Here is a 22,640-nt window from a genome sequence, read left to right on the forward strand (position 1 = left end):
ATTTGTTGTGCAAGCATGAAGATCTGAGTTTGATTTCTAGAACCCAAGTAAAAAGCCAGGTGTGGTGTGCATTTGCAATCCCACACTGGAAACGGGGAGATAAGCAAATCCCTGAGGGTCAATGGCCAGTCAGCCCGATTTAGCAAGCTCCAGGCCAGAGAGACCCTACCTCAACAACACAGGGTACATAGCACCTGGGGATCAACAATTGTGGTTAACCTCTGATCTCTACAGGTATGTGCACATATATGTGCAACCCCAAACACAACACAGAGAGACTTTAATCAGTACGCCTTTGATGAAGAAAACTGATTCAGACTCAAGGTCAAGTGGGCTCCAACTAGTGACAGGGTAGCAGCTCTGATGCCCTAGCTAGTTTTTACTGTCAATTTGACACAGCCTAGAATACCCAGGAAAGGGGTCTCAACTGAGGGACTGCTCAGATCAGATTGGCCTGTGGCCATGTCTACAAGGAATTGTCTTGATTGCTGACTGATATGGGGAGGCCCAGCCTGCTGTGGGCAGCACCATCCCTAGGCAGGTGGTCCTGGGCTACATAAGAAAGCTCACTGAGCACAATCCTGCAGGCAAAGCAGCAAGCAGCACTCCTCAGACGGTTCCTGCCTGGAGCTCCTGGAGCTCCTGCCTGACTTCCCTCAGTGATGGGCTGTGACCTGGAAATGAAAGCCAAATAAACCTTTCCTCCCCTAAGCTGTTTCTGGTTGTAGTGTCTCTATGACAGCTACACAAAGAAAACTAGAATAAATACTCTCCAAGAACACTGGGGGGATGACAGTTTCAGGAGGCCCAGCCACTCCAGTATGCCTGGGACATAGCCAGTTTAGGACTGAAAGTTCCCAGTTCCCTGCAAATGGCTGCCCCTCCCCACCCCAGGCTGAAGGAGGTCTGTATGCCAGAGTCATAATGGTCATAATGGTGGTAATCAGGGCCACCAGAGTAGATAACCTTGACTGTAGGTTAACCTAATTTTATACCTGCACATTCATCTGAGAAGCCATTCCAGTAGCATGTCAGAAGCAGGATTCTGGAAGCAGCCTCCCCTGGTCTCCCAACTGTGACCAGGGGCCTCAGTTCCCACCTGCACCCAGCAGTCAGTTCTCAGAGCCCTGCTCAACCCAGAGACTGATGGGCTGGAGGAGGCACAGGGAGCCTACTAATCAGCAGACAGACCACAGGACACCTTGCATCCATCTGACTCGACAGCTTAATCTGATACTAACACAATGGTGACAGAAACAATTTTTTTTTCTGCACAATAAAGAATAGTACACATGGGTCTTCTTGGGATAGCTGGCTAAATTCAGTAACTTTTGGAAATACATCATTTCCTTTCTTTGCCTGTTATTCTACAAACTTCCCCTTGAGTGCCAAAAGCCTTACTAACAAGAACATTGGTGTGCCCTGAACAGTCCCTACCTGTGCTGTGCTAAGAATGTGGCATGCTTGCTCATTTGATCCCATCACCCCTCACGGGGATGACCATCATTGCTTGTGTTACTTTAACTAGATGACAATCTTGGAATCCTGAGACTCGGAAGTTCTATTTCTAAGAACTTCCTGAGCCTTGGCATCCACCATGATACAGGTAAGGTTGTAATGCCTGGCTGACCCATCTACCATGATACAGGTAAGGTTCTAATGCCTGGCTGACTCATCTCCCCTCCACCCCTGACTCCGGCATGCGTCCTTCCAACATACCCACCAGTGACCACCCAAGCACCCACAGCTGCTGTCCCTCCCCTGCGGATCTCTCCCCAGGTCTCCTGGTGGCTGTCCCTCTGCTTAAATCTCTACTCAAAAGGGCTGCTTCAAAACTGATGGTTTGGATGGATGTGAAGCATCCCCCAGCTGGTGGTTCAGATCACTAGGACCTGATTGAATCCAGAGGGTTCTGACCTAATCAATGGATTAAGTCACTGATGGATTAGTAATGGGATAGTTGTACTGGAAGGAGAGGTGGTCGTTGGGGGCATAGGCTGGAAGGACACCATGTCCTTGACTCTGTCCTGTCCTTTTCTCTCCCTCCCTTTCTCCACCCGCACCCCGCCCTCTCTGTCTCTGCTTCCTGGAAGCTGAGGGAGCAGCCGCTCCCCTCCACACCTTCCACCATGATTCTCTGCCTCACCACAAGCCCAGAAACAATGGAGTTGCCCACCATGGGCCTCTGAAACTATGAGCTTTAAGGTATTTTCTATAGACTCAGTTACAGAGACAAAAATCTAACATAACACAAATCTGTTCTGTCACTAATGACCCTCCACAAAAGCCAAATTCCCTGTTCTCTTCCAGACACCCTCATCAGCACAGAAAATACAGATCTATAGACAGCCTTACCTCCCCAGACCTTCAAGAGGTGGGTCCCTCAAAGACAAGGCTGGCATAAGCCTGCTATGGCTTGTCTCCCCAAAAGTTCATGGGTGTGGGGATGGGGGCTGGAGAGATGGCTCATCTGTCAAGAGCACTTGCTGCTCTTGCAGAGGTCCTGACACAGGTTCCCAGCACCCATATGGCAGCTAACAATCATGTATAACTCAGGTTCCAGGGGCTCTGACACCCTCTTCTGGCCTCTGTGGGCACCAGGCACAGGTACATATATACACATGTAAGTCAACACTCGTACACATAAAAATAAAAAAATTCATGTGCTAGGGGCTGGAGAGATGGTTCAGCAGTTAAGGACATGGGCTACTCTTGCAGAGGACCTGGGTTTGAATCCTAGCACCCACAAGGTGGCTAACAACCATCCCTAACTCCAGTTCCAGAGGGTCTGACAGCCTCTTCTGACCTCTGCATGCACTGCACAACCCAGGTGCACTTACATACATGGAAGCAATACACTCATACACGTAAAATGCAAATAATAAATATATTTTTAAAGTTCATGTGCTGGAATCTTAATCCCACGGTGCAGTGGCATGGAGAAGTGCCCAGTGGAAGGGCTGTGGATTGTGCGGACAATTCCTAGGACAGAATAACTGCCTTTCTTGTGGCCTGGGTCAGCTACCACAGGGCTTAGCCTCTTCTCTCTCCTCAGATGCCTGCTCCCTCTTCTGCTACCCCCCACACCCCCTGCCATGAGCTGAAGCAACACCATGCCCTTCCAGATGCAACCCTGACCTCGAAGTTCCCAGCTCCAGGACTGAACCAACAGACCTCTTTCTCCTCAAATACCACCTGGACTTAGGTATTCTGTTACAACAATGGAAAACTAAGTCAGAACCGGAGGCAGGAATGATGCCCCTGACCCCATGGCCCCCTATCTTCCTACCCCAGGTTCCACCCCAGAGGAGCCCCCCAGGGAGCTACCACCTGGTGAGAACTTTCTACAGTCTATATACAAAAGCCAAGCATACACTTTATTTTTAATTTGCATTCTGATGTAAACCTACACGTAAAACTTGCCAGTGTGATTTTAAGGATTCCAAGGCTGCCTCCAGGAAGGACAGGTTGCCCCCCTCCTCGCGGAGCCAGGCTGGGGGTGGAGCTGCCTGTTAACCAGCAGCCTTCCTCCATGCTGACATCTCTGTAGGAATGAACAGTTAAAATAAGGCCATCTCCCCGCCTCAGAGCCCAGACACCAGGCAAGGCAGACAGCATGCTACGCCTTATGCCAGACGTGCTTCTTGAAATCCACACAACAAGCTCACGCACCAAACACTGTTTCCTTCCTCCAGAGGAAAAATGACCCCAGCTGGATGGTGCATGCCTAGAATCTAGCACTTGGGAGGTGGAGGCAGGAGGATCAGGAGTTCAAAGTCATCCTTGCCTACATAGTGAGTTCCAGGCCAGTACAACCTACACAAGACCCTGTCTGAAAAAAATAAATAAAACAAAAGAACACAAAACCAAGAAAAATGCCTTAAATGCAGTCATCTTTGCTAACCAGTCTCTCCTCTCAGTCAACAGGCCAGCAAGGCTGGTCCGTGACCACCACAGGGGCTGTCCCTCACGGCCAGACTCATCTCACTGGCCTGTCTCTCCTTCCCATATGACACTCAAGCTAGCCAAGAGATCTTCCTAGGGAGCACTGATGGCCTGGTGCTCTACCTCCCCTCAGAGCTGAATCCTCCAGAAGTGGTCCTACCTAATGTTTCACCCATCCTTGCTAGTCACCCCTACTCAAACCCACAGTGGGCTGGGCCCTCCCACATTACTCAACAATCAAGAAAATGCTCCACAGACATGGCAACAGGTCAGTCCAATGGAGGAGAGTCCCCAACTGAGCAACGCGCCCATCACCCAGGTGTGTCAGGTTGCCAACTAAAGCTATCTAGCACACCATGAATGGGGCCCGACACAGACCACATCATCCCGTCACAATGCCAAACCTCGGCCACTCGGGCTAGGTAAAGCAATGTAGACAGCATGCCTTCACCATTACCAGGATGAGGTGAATCACATGAAGGTGAAGAGCCACCCCACAAGGTGCACCTTCCCCTAAAACGTCTGCATCGCTGATTTACCTGGGGATCGGGGGACATATTAATTACGTGTTAAGCCATTGTGACCAAATGCCTGAGAAGAAGCAAGTTAGGAGAGGAAGGGTTTGTTTTGTCTTAGTGGCAGGGGACAAGGCCCTTCGTGGCGCAGGGGGCACGGTCCTCCGTGGTGTGGAAGGCATGGTTGCAGGAGCGGGAACTGCAGACCTTGCATTACAATTAAGAAGCAGGAAAAGAGTTGGAGAGATGGCTCAATGGTTAAGAGCACTGGCTGCTCTTGCAGAGGACCCAGGTTCGAATCTCAGCACCCACATGGTGGCTAACAATCATCTGTAACTCCACTTCCAGGGGATCCAATGCCTCTCTTGACACCATACATGCAGGCAATACACTCAAACACATACATTAAAATTTTTAAAAAGTGAGAGATGAAGGCTGGTGCTCAGTCCACGTCCTCCTTTTATTCGGTCGTAATCCCAGGCCATGGATTTGTGTTGCCCACACTTAAGGTGGGCTGTCCCAGCTCCATTAGCCTAATCTAGAAATTCCCTCACAGACATGCCCAGAGGTTTGTTTCCATGGCAATTCTAAATTCCATCAAGCATAAAAAATTAACCATCACAGGGGGTTGGTGGGGTGGGAGGAGGATGAGACAAAGTCTCATGTAGCCCAGGCTAGCTGTGGTGGTCTGTGTGAGAGTGTCCCCCACAGACTCCAAGTATTTGGACATTTTGTCCCCAGTTGGTAGTGTTGTTTTGGGAGGTCTTAGAAGGTGTGGTTACCCTGAAAGAAGCACATCACTGGGGGGGGACTTAGAGAGTTCTGAAGCCTTGCCAGATCTCCAGTTCTCACTGCTTCCTGTGCCTGTGTGATGATGTGAGAGCTTAGCTTCTGCTCCTCCTCCAGTCACCTCTGCCGCCATGCCTCCCCCTCCATGATGGACTGTAATTCCTCTGGGAACCGTAAGCTAAATAAACTCTTCCTTCTAGAAGTTCCCTTGGTCCAGTGTTTTAACACAGCCACAGAAAAGTGACTAACACACTAGCCTTGACCTTGCTGTATAGTCAAGGGTGACCACAAATGCCTGTTCTTCCTGAGTCCATCTCCAAAGTGCTAGGATTTCAGGTGCGTATCACCACTCCAGCTTGAGAAAGCTTACCCAACAGGCCTGAGTTACCCCCTTGACACTACAGTATGAACAGTCACACACAAGTAAAAACACTGTCATAGGTTATTATCACCCCTGGTCCCTGACCACTGCCACCATGTAGGATTAGATGTCTGATCCCTCAAAACATTCTTTCAACTTTACAGACTAGTGATGCCAAGCCTAGGGCTGGACGTGACTGTTAACTGGTGGCATCATTAGGAGTGTACAGGAAGCCCAGGCGCCCACTCCACACCAAGAATGGGCTTATCATCACATTTAACCCTTGGCCACTTGAGCAGGTGTACTGTGGGGCCAGGCACCTCAGGAACTCTTGACAAAAATCAGAACAGGGAGTAGAGCTTAACTCCACAGACAAACAAAAAAAGCTTACAGACCTATCCACTCAGCATGCAGGTGCCACACCCAACACCCAAGACCAACTGAACTCTTGGGCATGAGGCATTACAGGGAGGGCCTCTGTGGTGAGGAGATCCCCACCTCTAGTTCTGTCCCACCAAGGACAGCTTTCTAGGTGCCAATCATTGTCATCACCAAGCAACTGCTATCACTGCTGAGAGCTCACCAGGCCTGTCATGATCCCTCAGGATGATGATTTCATCATATCCCACAGCTGTCATCAGCCCATCCACCCCCTCACAGAAACCAAGCCTTGGAAGAAGTCACCTTTCCCAAAAATCATGGCAGCTGGTGGGGCCAGGTCCAAACTGGGAGCCCTCTTGTGTCCAGGGATTTCACGGATGAGCATTGTGCTATACCCCACATGCAGATTTGAGCACGTGAATCTGTGGAAAGGATTCCAGTTGGACTAGAGGGAAGCAAGGATGCTCACTGATTGAAACAGTGGTGCTGGAGCTGCAGAGAAGTGGAATGTGGACTGGACTGAGGGCAATGTGCATGCTGCTTGACCTGGAGGTGGTTCTCTGACTGACACTGTGGTCCCAAGGGAAGGTTTCCATCCACAAGGTGCTTTTTATTTAAAAACACAAACAAACAGCACTTTATTATTGCATATACTTCTTTTTTTATTAAATATTTTCTTGTTTTTAATGTGTATGAGTATACTGCCTGAATGTATGTAAGTGTACCCATGTCATGCAGTACCCACAGAGGTCAGAAGAGGGTGTTGGATTACAAACAGTTACAGACGGTTAGCCACCTTGTGGGTGCTGGGCATCAAACCTGGGTCTTCTGTAAGAGCAGCCAGTGCTCTTAACCACTGAGCTGTCTCTCCAGCCCCTGCATGTGCTTCTTACTCAGGTGGACAGAATAAGCCAATCATCCTCATCCAGCTGACATGAGGACATGGGGTGGGATGGTTACAGCGACCCATGCAACACAACTAGAATCTGACTTGTCAATGACATGTACCATGCCCTCTCCACACACAACTCTAGCACTTGCTTACAGAACCCCTTTCAGCGTCACAAACATGCACTTGGGAGTGTGTTTGGAAGTTAACCGTCACCTGAGAGAAAATGTTTCTACAGGAAGAGAAAAGCAACACAACCCACTGAGGAGGGTGACAAGGATGAAGACAAGTCTGCCCAGGCCTCAGGCTCGTACATAAAACCAATGCCTGAGTTTCTGTGACATCTGCGCCTTCTGTTGGGACCACAAACCAAGAGCCCTAATGCTAGGACAACGTGTTGGGTTTGCATGATGAAGTTTTTCTTGTCTCTAAGAAATTTAAAACCATACACAGATCCATACGCCTGGGCAACACAGAGCAATGCCAACCGCAGATCCAGCTGGAAGATAACCTCAGAGCTAGTCTGGACTAGAAAGCTCTGCTTCACAACTGACCCTAAAGACTGACTGAGAGGCTCAAGCCTTGCGGCTTGCCAGAGTCCTGTAGGAGCCATCCAAGCGGCAGGTCCTCAGGCTCTGATTCTGTCAGTCTGTCAAAGAGTCCTATAATCTGCCTTTGGAACCAACATGCTCAGAAATTCTGACATCGTAAGAGCTCAGACCACCGTTGGGACAGCCCATGAGCACTCCACTCATGGAATGACAGGTTGACATTTCCAGCCTTGCTGGAGACTGTGTGGGGTGGACCTCACCAACCACAGCAGCAGCAGCCTAACCTGAAGGTGACACTCCTGGCTCCCCATCTTTGGCCTGGGTTAAAATTTAGCTAAGTTCAGAAACAAGAAGTAACTACCTGTTCTGTACCTCATCTCCACATCCAAAGTCCCATCTCTTGCTCAGCCTTGAGAGTCGTTTTCTCTCCTCACCCATCAGGCACCTCTTAAATCCAGTGTTGGGATGGCCCGATCTGTCAATAAGTTAAGAGTTCTCCAAACTACTATCTGTATGACTCAATTTGTCCGTAAAAACCCACCAGCACTGTGCTTGCAGAAAAATGTCCATAAATGCATTATTGCAACTGGCAGATCGATGTCTATAATAAAAACAAATAAATTTAACAAGTGCCTGCTTTTATGAGGCATGCCATTGGTGCAGTGTGCATTCAGTGTCACCCCCGGACTTCTGGGAATGGGCCCTAGAGCTGGGGCTGGATGCTATGCTGACTTCCCAAGTGTTATGGGCAGGAAATGATTCTAACTGGAACTTTAGTGGTACCAAGGACATGCTAAGCACTGACTACTCTCCCACCATTCCTCCTGTGGCCGTCCATGACAACAAGCGAAGCTGTGAGATGTTCCTGTCGACTCTCTAAGTGGTTTTACTCCTACACTGCAAGCCAAAAATGAGTTCACTCTAGATGGGAGTACAGAAAGCAAGTTCAGCCTTCAACAGGGTGTCACCATGGCATCTGTGGCCCCTGAGGGCAGCCTGTCTATTAGCTGGGACAGGCTCTGCATCGAGGTGCAGGAGGCTGGCCTAACCACTCTGGATGCTTTGCACCTACAAAGACATGGCCCGTGATCCCTCTACATGGGAACCACATCTACCAAGGCACTGATTCCTTCGCAGAGTCAAAAAGTCACTAAAGGATATGTTTCTCTTCTTAAGGAAAATCATCTTAACAGCTACAGGAAACAGTAAGTCACTTGTTGGTTCCACATATTCATTATGTGGTTCTCCCCAAACCAGGTAGCCCTCCTCCACTCGACTATTTCCACAGCCCAGCAGTGACAAGGACACACATACACACACACACACACACACACACACACACACACACACACACACACACGTAGGCAACAATACTGAGTCTCCAACTTTTATCTACCTGTGCCCAGTGCAGGCCTCCAGTGCAAACAGAATGAAAAAATCCATCCTGTCAACCAAGGCAGAGCCAGCCTCCCACAAGGCTCCCACCAAGCAAACTCTTTTGCTTTCAGTTAAGACCCAGAACTGGTATGAGCTGGCTTATTTATCAGTGTCTTAGACAAGCTGACAGAGTTGATACTTGCCCACTGGAATGTTGATCTATAGGTCTCTGATTTGAACCTATTCTACAGTGAGACACCAACTCCTTCCTAAAGCCATCCATCCAGACCAACGGCTGTGGTCAGGCACAGGGTCTTTCAGAGTCCAAGGCACTCGGACCCAACCAGAACTCAGAGGCCTAGAGGAAATCAGACTTACACACTTCACACTGGCGCCAGGTATTAGGCAGGGTCACAGTAAAATGCAAACACAACACAGTCCTCAACTTTCATGATCTACCTAACACGTAATGACTGTTTTACATGGTGCAAAGCACTATGCATTTGGCAGACTCTGTGCTTTGAATTTGGAATTTTGGGCTTTTCCCTGGGGCTCATCATCATTGATCCTGCAGATGCCACCAGCTCCTGATCAAGAGAAGCTGTGGGCACAAGCAGGCATGTCCAACCTGAGGCCTGTGGGTCACTGAGGATGCCACCCAACAAAAAACTGTAAACTTACTAAAACATTATGAGATTCGCGGAGGGGTGATTTGTTTTGTTTCTGGTAATTCAACTGCATGGTTTTCAAGTATGAACTCCATAGATGACAATCTCACGTCAAAAGGTTAGATAACACGTGTGTCTATAGTGTAGTGTAATGTGGTGCTGAGTGAAGCTGTTCGGGGAATCTGTGAAATGCATTTTTGACGTACAATATTTTCAGTTTACAATGAGCTTACTTGGAGTGTAGCCCCACTACAAACAGAGGAACATGTGAAGTCTTCAGATGATCACAGAAAAAAAAAATCCAGAGAACGGGTGTGCTAATGAGTTTCCTACCCTATGAAGGACAGGCTAAAACCTGAAAAGGTAATTTAACAACTGAGAGTTAGTGTTGCTGATTTGACTGCTGGCTCCTAAATGTTTGTACTCTGTAAAGTAAGAAAAATAATGACAATTTAGTTGTGTTTTTTGGGGTTGGTTGATTCGTTGTTTTTGTTTGTTTGTTTTTGGAGACAGGGTATCACACTGTGGTTTAGGCTCACCTAGAACTACGTAGTCCAGGCTGACCTTTAACTCATGGCATCCTCTTGATTCAGCCTACCAAGTACTGGGATTACAAACGTGAGCCACCATGCACAGCTTAGATTTATTTACAAATGCTGAGGAGTGTACTGTTTGTGCCTGCCTCCTGAGGGAGAGGAAGGGAGACTGGTCTGGTTTCTTCTGGGTCCCTCTGTCTCTGCATGAGGAAGGCGGCCTTTCTGACACATCTGAGAAGGTACTCCCAGGGAGACAAGGGAGTGGACAGCCCCGGGGGGGGGGGGGGGGCACCCTGACCTAGAACATAGTTGGTTTAACAGGGCTCTGCTTTCTGTAGCCCCAGCTGGTCTAGAACTTGCTATGTAGACCAGGCTGGCCTCGATCTCACAGAGCTCCACCTGCCTCTGCCATCCGAGTGCTGGGATTAAGCACAGTCATCACCATACCCCACCCCAGGGCTCTGCTTCTTAAACCTTGCTAACAGTGGGACCTTCTTAAAGTCATGCGGTGTATTACTGGTTAAATCCACCTACTGTGTACAGATATATTTCCCAGTGGAAAGCATGCCCTCAAAGAAGAGTGCTTTAACACAACAGTGTACTCCTGGCCTAGTCCTCCAGACCCCAGAAGGTAAGACATTTCTGTCAAATGTTAAGTGAAGATAGGGAGGGACCCCAGAAAGAGACCAAAGCTCAGGCAGGCCAGTGCAGGCCCATTCTCTCCTGCCATCCCTCAGGCTCTGGCCCTGGCCCTGGCGGATACCAGACAGCGCATTTGAATCAGAGGATAGCACTGACCACCAGCAAGGCTCCTGACACCCCCACAGCCAGCATTCTAAGTCTGCATCACTGAGTATTCCAGCCTTGGAGAGACAGGTGGAGACAAGTCATCCCCATCACCTGTCGGGTGAGGACGATGAAAAACGTCTGTCTAGCAGAGACTACTACACCCTCTTTGTCTGAGGATGGCCCAGTCACGCACAATTGTTCACACCTGCCCTCAACTTTGCTTCCCAGAACAGAAGGTCAGCTTCTGGGACCAGGCAGTTAGGTGCAGGGCTGTGGTGGCTCTCATTAGCTACACCCACTGGGCAAGGAGTGCATGGCCTGGAGTCACTGACTTGGGGATTGCAGTACACAGTGTAACTGGCTAACACCACCTGTTTACCCTAAGTGTTTAAGGACGCAGTTTTGAGGGAATGTGTACACCAGCCTTGATGTGGGCAGGACCCTGGGACCTGGTTATTCTCTCTTGCCATCAGACTAGGAAGCCAGGGGCTCAGCAGCAAGAGGATCTGAGCAGGGGCTTCTGGAAGCCTCCTGAAAGGAAGGCTACGCGGACACCCATGGCCTGGGCAGCAGTAAAGGGCAGGAGGGTGGGCAGACGTCCCGCGGGCCCTGGCCTAGGTCCAGCAGAGGCATGAATGTGCCGGATGGGGGGCCTAGGTCCAGCAGAGGCATGAATGTGCCGGATGGGGGGCTGTGCCAGGGCGGCCAGGATTCCCACCGAGGGCCGCAGTCAGCAGGCAACTTGACCCAAGAGCCTCAAGCCCGGGGCAAGGAGGCGTGCCTGGGCCTGCACAGGAGGGGCAGAGGGCCTGGCGAAGGGAGTGCGCCCTCAAGACAACTCAGGGTAGCGACTGTCCCCTGAACTCCGGACTTCCGCACTGTGCGGGGCGACACTCACCAGCTTGCAAACTGTGCAGACACTCACCAACTTGCAAACTGCAGAGGGGCCGCAGCACCACGCGCCTGGCTGCAGCTCTGAGGGCGGGCTGCCTGAAGCGCGGCCGGGGGCGGGGCCTGGAACGGGGCGGGGCCTGGAGCGAAAGGGGCGGGGGCGGGTGGTGGACCGTGCGAGCGGCGTGGGGCGTGGCCAGAGCGTGCTGGGCGGGGCTTGTGAGGGGCGGGGCGGGGCTGCGGGCACCCGGAAGCGAGGCGGAGACCGCGGGGCGGGCTCTCAGCAGGCCGCGCATGCCCAGTGCGCGGCGCCCGGCCTGCAGCTCTGCGCAGTCTCCCTGGGTGCGGGCGCCTGGCCCAGGCCTGATGCTGGTTGGTAACCCGCAGATCTACCCGCCCCCTCCCACACCCCCACTTTCCCCACCGCCGCCCTCTGCCCTCCCGCTCCCAGCCCTTTGGCCACTGGAGTCTGGCTGCACCTACCCACCCAAGCCTCTCAACTTATCCCGAGCCTCAGTTTACCCGCTGTGACACAGTCATAGGCTGTATGCCGCCAGCTCGTGACCAAGGGATGGTGGTGGCACCTAGTGTAACCGGAAAGTCTGAATCTGGGTCTGGCCTTGAGGGGCCGTGCTGCTTAGCAGAAGCAAGAGCCACCGCTTGCCTGGGGCTGCGCCCGAGGGTTGGGTCAGGGGCCTGGCGGGTCGTCCACCTCAGCAGTGTCCAGCAGTGCCTCTTATGAGCGCGTGACAGGAGTTGAATTGTGTCCACCAGGAAAACTGTTGGGATCTTCCTTCCATCCATCCAAATGTGGTCTTATTTGGAGATGGGCAGAGGTGACATGTGGTGATTAGGTCACAAGTTAGCAGGGCCCAGATCAGGTAGGCCTTGTGTCGGCATGAGCAGAAAGCTAGAAACTAGGCACACGTGGAAGTTCCAGATGCTGGACAGGTGAGCCCTTGTTTTAGACTTCTAGCCTCAGGGACTGTGAAAATAAATCTACATTATTTTAAGCCACCCAGTTTGTGATATTTGGCTGGGGCCAGCCCAAGAGGGAGGACAGTCTCTGTGGTATCTGACCTGACAGACTTAGAGACCCTGGGGAATAGGATCATCCTGAACCTTCAGGAAGACAAGTATGTTGGTTTCAGGGTCCCATCCCAGGACCACACATTTTAAGCACCATGCTGTGGGAATCCTGGTTCTGTTTTGTTCTTGGAGCCCTTCCATTTTCCAGTGTGTTAACTCCCTGCCCTGGATCTATGACCCACAGGATCCAGCATCTTAGCAGAAAAGGCTGCTCAGAGAAGCTCAGCACGGTTTGCTTTATGATGAGCCCTGGTGACTCTCAGAGGCCATCCTCCACAATTGAAGTTGTGCCCCCTGCTCCCCTGCGTTACCTACTCAAGGCACGTTTGGACTATCTGCTGACAGAAGATGAGCTAGGCCCCTGGGTGCGTGGAGATGATCAAATCAAGGTACTTTCTCTCCAGTAGCATCAGAATCCACTTGTGATGTTGACTCTCCACTGTCAACCTGATTGGATTTGTAGTTGCCTGGGATACGCCCCACCTCCAGGCACATCTACTAGGGACTTCCTGGGAGGGTGACCTGAGGGCCCTCCTTGAATGTGGGTGTTACCTTCCCCACAAGCTGCAGTCCCTACTGGTGGAAGAAAAGGAAAGGTGTGCTGCACCCCAGTCCATCGCTCTGGTCCAGGTGAGTACCACGACCAAACTGCTTCTGCTGTCCTGTCCTCCTCTCCAGAAGGAAGGCATTCCTCTGAAATGTGAGCCCAGATGAGCCTTTCTCCCTCTGGCTGCTGTCTTCCTCTTCTTTGATCACTGTGAGGAGAAAAGTAACCAATATACCTTTTCAGTACTTTGTTGAGACATGTAAGTATTTAAACTCAGTGACCAAGAGAGCGAGAGAGAGAGAGAGAGAGTAAATAAAAAAATCAGGGGCTAGAGAGATGGCTCCGTGGTTAAGAGCACTGGTTGTTCTTGCTGGGGTTCAAATCCCAGCACCCACATGGCGGCTAACAACTATCTGTTCCAGGGGATACAATGCCTTCTTCTGTCCTCCACGGTCACCGCATGACATGGGTATACTCATAAACATAAGCACATAACATTCATACACAAATAATAAATTTTAAAAATTATGACTCCATCAAGAGATTACTGCACAGAGTAGGTTAGAGCCCTGGGGATCCAAGCCCTTCTCACCCTGAGTAGTTTTTATTGTCCACTTGACACAGCCTAGAGTCACCTGGGAAGAAGGAGCCCTAGTTGCAGAGTTTCCTCAGATTGGTCGGTGGTGGCCATGTCTGTGAGATTGTCTTGACTAATGATTGATGAGGGAGGGCCCAGCCACTGTGGGTGGCCCCATCCTTATGCAGAGGTATCTGGGCTGTGCTAGAAAGCTAGCGGTGATCCAGGAAGCATCATTGCTCTGTGGTTTCTGCCTCGGGTTCCTGCTTTGGTTTCCCTTGACAGCATGTGACCTGGAGGTGTGAGCCCCTAAGTTGCTTTCAGTCAGAGTGTTCTATCACAGCAACAGAAATGAAATCAGAATACTTCTCAACCAAGATCCAATGCACGAGGCTGTGGGGAGCATTTCATATTGAAATCCTATCTCTGAGCTGAGTGAGGTGGGGGAGAGACAGAGACAGAGAAAGGTGATGGCATCTGAAACAGTTAATCCAGGGCTCTGTTCTTTCCTGTTGGTTTGCTAAGACACTGTAGGAAGCTGACTTCCCTCACCCTCAATTTCATAATCCGTACAGTAATTTTATAGGAATCTATGCTCTGCATGTGTAGACCATCTTTATAGGATAACTTCCCACCCCAGGAAATAAAGGCCCCTGTGGTGGTCAAGACCCTTTAGGTGGATTACGTAGGATTGAGAAGGTAAACAAGAAATCTTGTGAAGAGCTGGGATCCCGGGCAGGTCATAGAATGTGGATGTGGCTTTCTGTACAGAATTCATTGCTCCTTGCTAGGAAAGGGGTAAGAACTGTGCATGTGAGGGACCCAGGGTCAGGATCCAAGACGGGCAAGAGAAGATGGCCATTAGCCCTGACCTAGGACTGGCCCTGCCAACGGCAAGGATTCTAACGTGACTTCCTGATTCTACCCAGTCTCCTGGCCCTTGCTGCCATGAATGCTCCCTTTCTGTGAAATGGATTCAGAAACTCAAATTCCATCAAGAGCCCCTGACTGCCTTCCTGTGTCCTCACTGACAAGCCCTTCCCATCACTAAAGGGATACATATGCTCTAGGTAGGGAGGTGACCTGGTAGGGGCAAGTAGAGATGTCTGCTTAGGTGAAGAGATCTGAGCCCCTCACTCAGCCACCTCCCACTTCTCTGTAGGATGGCACTAACCTAATATGTGAGGCTCCTTTGAGGTTCCATCCGGTTCACAGGTGATGTCTTGATCTCTAGGCCCTGATTTTCATGAGTAGATTTCTTTTGCCTTACACAAGAAGTGAGAAAACCACAAGATGTTGTTTTCTGGTCTAGCCTGAGTCCTTCAAGGGGCTCCCTGGATTTCCTTTAATATCTGAGAGCTTCCCTGTGAGCACCAGGAGCCATGTCAACTTGCATAGGCATCTGAATGGATACCTTTCAGGTTAAGCAAATGAACTTGATGTGGTGATTGCTTCTAATGATTTGTAACGCACGAAATTTGTTTAATAAGCCTCTCTTTCCAAGCTACTCTGCGACATTAGAGACCATTTACCACAAAGCTGTCTTCAGTAGTCAAACTTAATCCTTACTACCCTGCCTTTGGGAAATGAAGGGATTTTATAATGATCCCATAAAACCTTATGTGGTTTGAAAGCCCTGAACTCTGGACAAACGTGCAGTGGTCGTGTAACAAAAGAAACATGTTCAGGAGCTCCCCACTTTAAGTGTTTTACATGCAGTTTGCTCCTAGGAAGGCATCTCTAGTGACGAGCTCCCGATTAGCACAATTGATTTTCTCAGTCCTGGTGTTCTCTGAGTTGGCGCCTCCAGCCTGTGGGGCGGGGGGAGCCTGAAATGGGGAGAGGGCCCTTAGGCCCAGGGTGGGTGCCATCTGCTTCTGGCTGTACTCTTGTACCACACTGGTTCCTGCTGGTTCTTGGCATGCTGTGCACATCGGGGTGCCACCGTAGCTCAGAGTAGAAGTATAGGAGGAGCTGCGTTTGGAGCCTTATCCTGCGCAGGTGAGCGTGTGGTCATCCTACAAAGTGCTGGAAAAGCCAACTGGTCCAGGAGCCTACAGGAGCTTTGGTTAGGATCTGGAAGCCCTTCAGTCTTGGGTTGGGTTGGGAAGAGCAGTCCAAAGATTCTATCAGGACTTGTGCATCATTGGCCTGGTGGGGGCAGGTCTGAGGTGTGTTTAAAGAGACTGGTTGCAGGTCTGTGGAGCTCATGGTTAGGGGATGCAGAGATAAGGCAGTGGGTGGGATTTGCCAACAGAGACGTGGGTATACTGAGAGGGGCTTTATTGTGGCAAGGCAGTGTAGGCCCAGCTCTGTGCAGTGGGCATGTTCTCTGCCATACCCCCAACCCAGAATGTCTGGGTGGGATTCCAGTGGGGCTTGGAGGGCTGTTGGAAGGAGAGGCCCCCAGGAGGGCAGACATATCCAGGGATCCCTGTTGCTGTGGATTTTGAATCCAGTGGCTCACTGTCAGGAGGTCATGACAAACCTTAGCTTTCTCTCCCTTCTAAAACATGCCGACTTTGGAGAAATGAACATGTAGAGATGTGTACACACAGTATGTATGCATAGTATGTAAACACCTAATTGAAAGATAACTCTTCACAGATCTACAGACAGAACTACTTCTGCCGGTGGAAATATTTGGGGAGAAGTTTTCCCATCCTGTTTTGGGCCATTTGAGTGTCAAACACCCAGAACTGGGAATTTTGTTAGACGTTCTAGCCCTTTTGAAACCAGCTCCTACACTCATTACAAAGTGTTTTTGATCCATTTTCGGGAAGGGCTGTGTTTGTAACACGTTGTTGGCAATTTGGGCAGAGTCTTTTAAGTGGTGTGAAATGCTAGGGGTGTGCATCTGGGCACCAGGAGGAAGTAGGTCTCCCCCCAACCCCCAGTTCCCTGCCTTCTGGGGACAGATGTGCCTGTTATTTTGTGACTTGGAAATTAAAGCAGGAGGCATGGGGATTTGGATGCTGGGATTGAGACTTTTCATCATCTGCTTCTGGCTTTGGGACTGCAACGTGAGAGTAAGACAGGGCCAGTCATCCTGCCAAGAGCCCTGTCACAGCCACCGAGAAAGGACCTGAAGGAGTTGTGCTCCCTTCAAGGGGAAAGTCTTCAGCCCGGGTGCATTGGGCTGCTGGCGTAAAGTAACACACACACAAGGCAAATATGAGTGGGGAACCTCACCGAAGCAAGATTGGTGTGTGCGGTGCTATCCGCTGTTGTTGGTGTTCTATGAACACAAGAGCATAGCAAGCCCCGTTCCATCTGCATTAGGACTGGTGGGTGAGGGTCGAGAATGGTCCCTTGATCTGTCTGACAGCTGCTGGAAACAAAGCCCTCACTGTCCAAGAGCTGTGTAGCCCTCATGTATCCACTGCTAGAGAAGGGAAGCCTGGCGTGAGCTCCGAGGCGTTCCTCCTGATCCAAAGCAGGCCAACCCCAGGCTTTGAGTAGAAAGTGAACTGGGACAGCTCCTGCAGCGGGGAGAGGGGAAGGACCCGGTGCACTGACCAGGATGGCTCTTGTCACCCTGTGGCTCTGCTGGGCTCAGGGCTGCCTTTCTCCATCCATGAGTCTAGGATTCCATCCTTTCTGCTCTGAGTCCCTAACTCTGATCAGCTCATCAGGGACCGTTTGTAAACTTGGAACAATCACAGAGGCAGGAGCACAGGGCAGTCCCAGCCAGTGAGTGGCCAGGAGAACAGGATGGATGTTTGGGGCAGGGTTGACATGAGTAATTCCCAAGGGGAAGTTATACTGTCCTGTGCACACTTCCAGAGCGCTGTGTGCAAAGCACTGCAGACTCCTGTGCTGTCTTTTAACTCTTCACAGTCATTGATCTACCAGTGGGTCAGGTGAAAGCAGGTGGCAGTCAGGGGCGGGGACACTCTGCTTCCTGCATCCTCACCTCCCCAGACAGTGGAGACCAGTCAACATCTGGACAGATGGAACTTCAGTGGAATTTTCCCTAGTCTGTCAACAGGGGACCTATTGTGTGAGGCTGGACATCAATACCAAGGTGTCGGTCCTGAATGGGTCCCACCCTTCAATGGTCCCCTCCCTACTTGATGATCTCCCTCCCTGTGGCCAATCGAAGTATTGCCAAATCTGTGCTTTGCTTCTTTTTCCTTGGAAATTCATCTCAGTAAGCATATTTATTTGACATACATTAAATTACTAAGGCATTAGAAGGACAGGATTCATAGAGATTACTAATAGTTGGAAATTATTGATAGCTTATGGACTGGTGATCCCTTGGTTATGCTTTGTGCTTGGTGTCTTCCTGAATCCTCACAATGGCGATATAAAGTAGGTAACAGCATGATCACAGCACTGTGAATAAATAAAACAGAGTGGTCAAGTTACTTGCTGAGATCACACAGCACTGTTAGGATCGTTGGCATTCCAGTCCACTGCCTCTTGATGTGTAGGAGCTTAGGAGATGAGAACCAGCATTTACTTAATCTCCTGGAGGCATTTGTGACTCCCCACAAGCACTCATAAATCTCCCATCAGCCTGCAGTGACCTGCTCAGAGTTCTTACTTGGGTAGATGCACCATCACTACAGTGATGCTTTTTCCTGCTTGGGGCACAAAGCAGGCACCATGTTGCTCTGGAGCATTTATCTATTTATCTGTCTGTCTTTCTATCAGCCATCTATCTATCTATCACCTATCTATAGCTATCTGTTTGTACTCATCTATCATACACCACCTATATATCATCCATTTGTCCGTTCTACCATCCATCAATTTATCATCTATCTGTATATTATCCTCAATCTACTCTCTATCTCCACTCATCAATCTATCCATCCAATACCCATCAACTATCTATCTATCTATCTATCTATCTATCTATCTATCTATCTATCATTTCTCAATCATCTATCCATCCATCCCATCATCTATCATCCATCCATCCATCCATCTACCCATCCATCCATCATCTATCATCTATCCATCCATCCTATCATCTATCATCCATCCATCCGTCTACCCATCCATCTGTCTACCCATCCGTCTACCCATCCATCATCTATCTATTAATCATCTACCATCTATCTATCTATCTATCTATCTATCTATCATCTATCCATCCATCCTATCATCTATCATCCATCCATCCATCCGTCTACCCATCCATCCATCATCTATCATCTATCTATCCATCCTATCATCTATCATCCATCCATCCATCTACCCATCCATCTGTCTACCCATCCATCTATCATCTATTAATCATCTACCATCTATCTATGCATCCATCCTATCATCTATCGTCCATCCATCCATCCGTCTACCCATCCATCCATCATCTATCATCTATCCATCCATCCTATCATCTATCATCCATCCATCCATCTACCCATCCATCTGTCTACCCATCCATCTATCATCTATTAATCATCTACCATCTATCTATCTATCTATCTATCTATCTATCTATCTATCTATCTATCATCTATCATCTATCAATCATCTATCCATCCTATATCTATCATCCATCCATCTGTCTACCCATCCATCCATCATCTATCTATCATCTATCAATCATCTATCATCCATCCATCCATCTATTCATCCATTTCTCTATCCATCTATCCATACATCTCTCCACCCATCCAGCTATCTGTCTATCCATCCATCCAGCTATCAGCTGTTAATCCCCATCCATCTATCCATCCATCCGTCTGTTATGTTGTGAAGATAGAACCCAGGGCTTCACACATGCTAAGCGTTCTGTTTACCACTGAGCAATATCCCTAGGGGTGTCAGTGAATATCTTTGGAGGGAGGAGAACCCCGTAGAGAGAACTGGCTGAACCCAGGCATTCCGCTGTGCATTCTGGGCTGTTTCTTATTAGAATATACAACTTTGAGTTAGGTTTTTGTCATTGGTAACCAAGTATGTTAAGCAATGAAAGGATTTCTTGTTTACAGACATTGTGCTTCCCTTGTCTCTATATGATTATCTTTGTGTGACATGAGTGTGATGACACCCACTTTACAGGTGAGCAAAGTGAGGACAAAGGGTTCAAGGTATTTATCCAAGGCTACCCAGTTAGCAGATAGCAGAGCCAGGACTTACAAGGAGTTGATCCCCAGGCATCGATATGTTTGAGACTATTCCAAATTACTAAAAATTAGGATCATGGATGGGAAGGGAAGGGAAGGAAGGAGGAGAGGGAGGGAGGAAAGGAGGGAGGGACCAACGGAGGGACGGGGAAAGAAAGGAAAGAGGAAAGGGAGGATGAGAAGCCCAGAAAGATCGAGAAAAGCCTGTGTTAGCATTTTTGAATTGAAGAATTTAAAATCTTTGGGTGGCAAGCTGCGATGGTGTATTTCTAAGGCTTAGGAATTTTATCCTGCTATTTGTTCTTCAAATAAAAGAATCAGAGTTGCTGACTTAGTTTAAACCAACTCCAAAGACTGCCGAGTTGACTGCTGATTAAAAACTTGTCTTTCTTGGTCAAAGAAGGAAATAGCAGGTCTGGTTTACCGGAAGGTTGCATTTTACAAATATGATTTTTATTTGCAATAGATGAGAGTGTCAATGACTGGAGAAATATTGCCTGATTGTTAACGAGCTAGAACTATTAACTGAGTATTCTCTTTGGCATCTACCACACTTGTGAGGTAAAAGTAAAGCAGAAGTCTGAATATGAGTTTAAAAGTGATTTTGGAAGCATTAGTCTTGCAGTTTTTCTGGCCTCCTCTTGCCGGAGAGTCCATGGATTAATTCCACAGTTTGATGGGCTCCTGGATAAATAGTATCTCTAGATTCTAGTAATAAAGGAGGCAATTTAGACTCAGTATGCTTTGTCATTTGTGAGTGGAGCCCGGATCCTCTAAGACAGAAACACCTTGCAGCCGTCACTCTTGGTTCAGACACGCACAATCATTTCAACGGTCAGACTCGGATTAACTCACATTTTTCAAACCCTTATTGTTTCATTTCCTTTCAGCTCTACTCTCTGAAATTATTTTCTGCTTCATGTTCTCTGGTTGGCTATTGCTTTGCCTCATACTATTCTAGAGCTGAAAGTTTCTGGTGGCTCAGCACTCAGGAGGACTGGTAACAGGCTGTTCAGGAAGGAAGGAGGTGGCTGGTGCTAACCTTGTTAGCCACAAAAAGATTTTCAGATTCCCGTTGACTTAGGAATGAAGCTATCGGCATTTGGCTCAAGCGTATATCTTGCATCAGTGAAGATGGGTGTTGTGATTACCCTGTTGGAGACCAGGCTCATCCACCCTGAGAGTTTTAGACCAGGATTCAAACTTCCGAAGAGATAATGTCAGAACATTTATGAATCGGGATACTAACGGTAAGATACACTGCACCAGTCAGCACACATCAGGCAAGGCAGAGTGCAGGATGAAGGGTCAGGGAGGGAGGTAGAGAATTTCCTTTTCCACCTCCTGGGTCCACTGCCAGGTAACTCTGCTTTATGGCGTGGAGAGGAATTCTCAGTAGGATTCCTTGTGCTGTGCTCAGCTCAGAGTTCAAAGCCGAGGAATTACGCTTGCTGAAGCATAATTATGAAACTGTTTACAAAAGGATCTTTTTTGGAACAATCCAAAAACTCTAAGCGGGTTTAGGACAATGGTGGGAGGTGCCAGTGGCCTCTGGCCCTCAATGGTGTGTTCTCTCACTGAAAGTGCAGTTTCTTTCCCCAGAGTTTCTTCCAGTCTGGAACGCTCATTTGAAACTTTTGCCTTTTGAAAGGATTGCTTTATTCTGAAGCAGTTGGCAAAGGTCACGTTATGAATATGTTTCTGGGATGATAACATTTTGATTAGACATGCAAGAGCCTCCTAGCCTTCCCCGGGAAGTCATATGCTAACATTTTCCATTATTTTAAGAAAATAAAGTAAGTTGACACTGTTCTGCAGTAAGAACTTGAATTTTGTGGCTTATTTTCTTTACCATAATGTGCCAGCACCGTGGGCATCGTTGCAGGGAATAAATGACTCTTTCCCAATAAACCAAACGCCCAAAGAAGCCCCGGGAGGAAAAAGGGATGTCCATAAAAGTTGAAATGGATTCTGTAATATGGCATTCAATTTAGTATAATCAGTAGAATTCAAAAATAGCATAATATTCCCAAATACCTCTGTTACTAATCAGAAAGGGGAAGCTGAGTTTCCACCGGAACCAGACGCACATGGCTTCGTCTATGAACTCTGGACCTCCACTCCAGACATTAGTTACTAGGAACATTGAAAAGCGCTTGCTTACTTTCTTCTCACTCTCTAAGATTGAAAAATTAGTCCCTTAAAAACAACTCCCAGAAAGCATTCGTCAAAGGGCCAGCGCTCTTCCAGCAGCTTATTGAGCAACGGCACGTGTTCGCCCTTTCCTCGCGCTACCGCTAAGATTCTCCGTAACAGAAAATATTTCCTAAGCGACGCCAGCAAGCTGACATCATTAATTGTTCTGCAGTGCTGGTGTCGCAGTGAGAAATAAAGCCTTCGTGTTCAGCACTAGGAGGCAGAGCGAGGAACTGCTCCAAAGTTTGATGGATAACCCCACCATGTGCAGACGGGAAAGTCGGTACCGAGGGAGAAGTGCGAGCACCCGGAGAATGGGGCTTGCGCTCTGGTCCGGCACCACTGAGCTCGATGAAGAATCAGCCCAAAGACAAGCCCAAGTGAAGCACAGCGATGGGGCTCGCAACTCAACAGAGGCGGCACGCTTGGAATTTCTACACATGGCGTGCTCTC

The 22,640-nt window shown here is 48.9% G+C and overlaps 1 protein-coding gene across 2 annotated transcripts in view; it reads right to left on the minus strand.

Annotated features, from left to right (window-relative positions):
• Mgmt (O-6-methylguanine-DNA methyltransferase) overlaps window positions 1-11,805 on the minus strand; it is a 268,737-nt gene extending 256,932 nt beyond the window's left edge. Inside the window, exon 1 of one of the 2 annotated variants that reach the window (XM_008832091.3) lies at window positions 11,700-11,805. The gene's annotated coding sequence lies outside the window, so the exon portion shown is untranslated. The remainder of the gene's footprint in view (window positions 1-11,699) is intronic. The other variant, XM_008832096.3, reaches the window with a different exon arrangement.
• Between the last annotated feature and the right edge of the window lie 10,835 nt (window positions 11,806-22,640).

Source organism: Nannospalax galili, unplaced genomic scaffold (genome assembly GCF_000622305.1).
Source record: "Nannospalax galili isolate Female #2095 unplaced genomic scaffold, S.galili_v1.0 scaffold810, whole genome shotgun sequence".
NCBI classification, from domain to species: Eukaryota; Metazoa; Chordata; class Mammalia; order Rodentia; family Spalacidae; genus Nannospalax; species Nannospalax galili.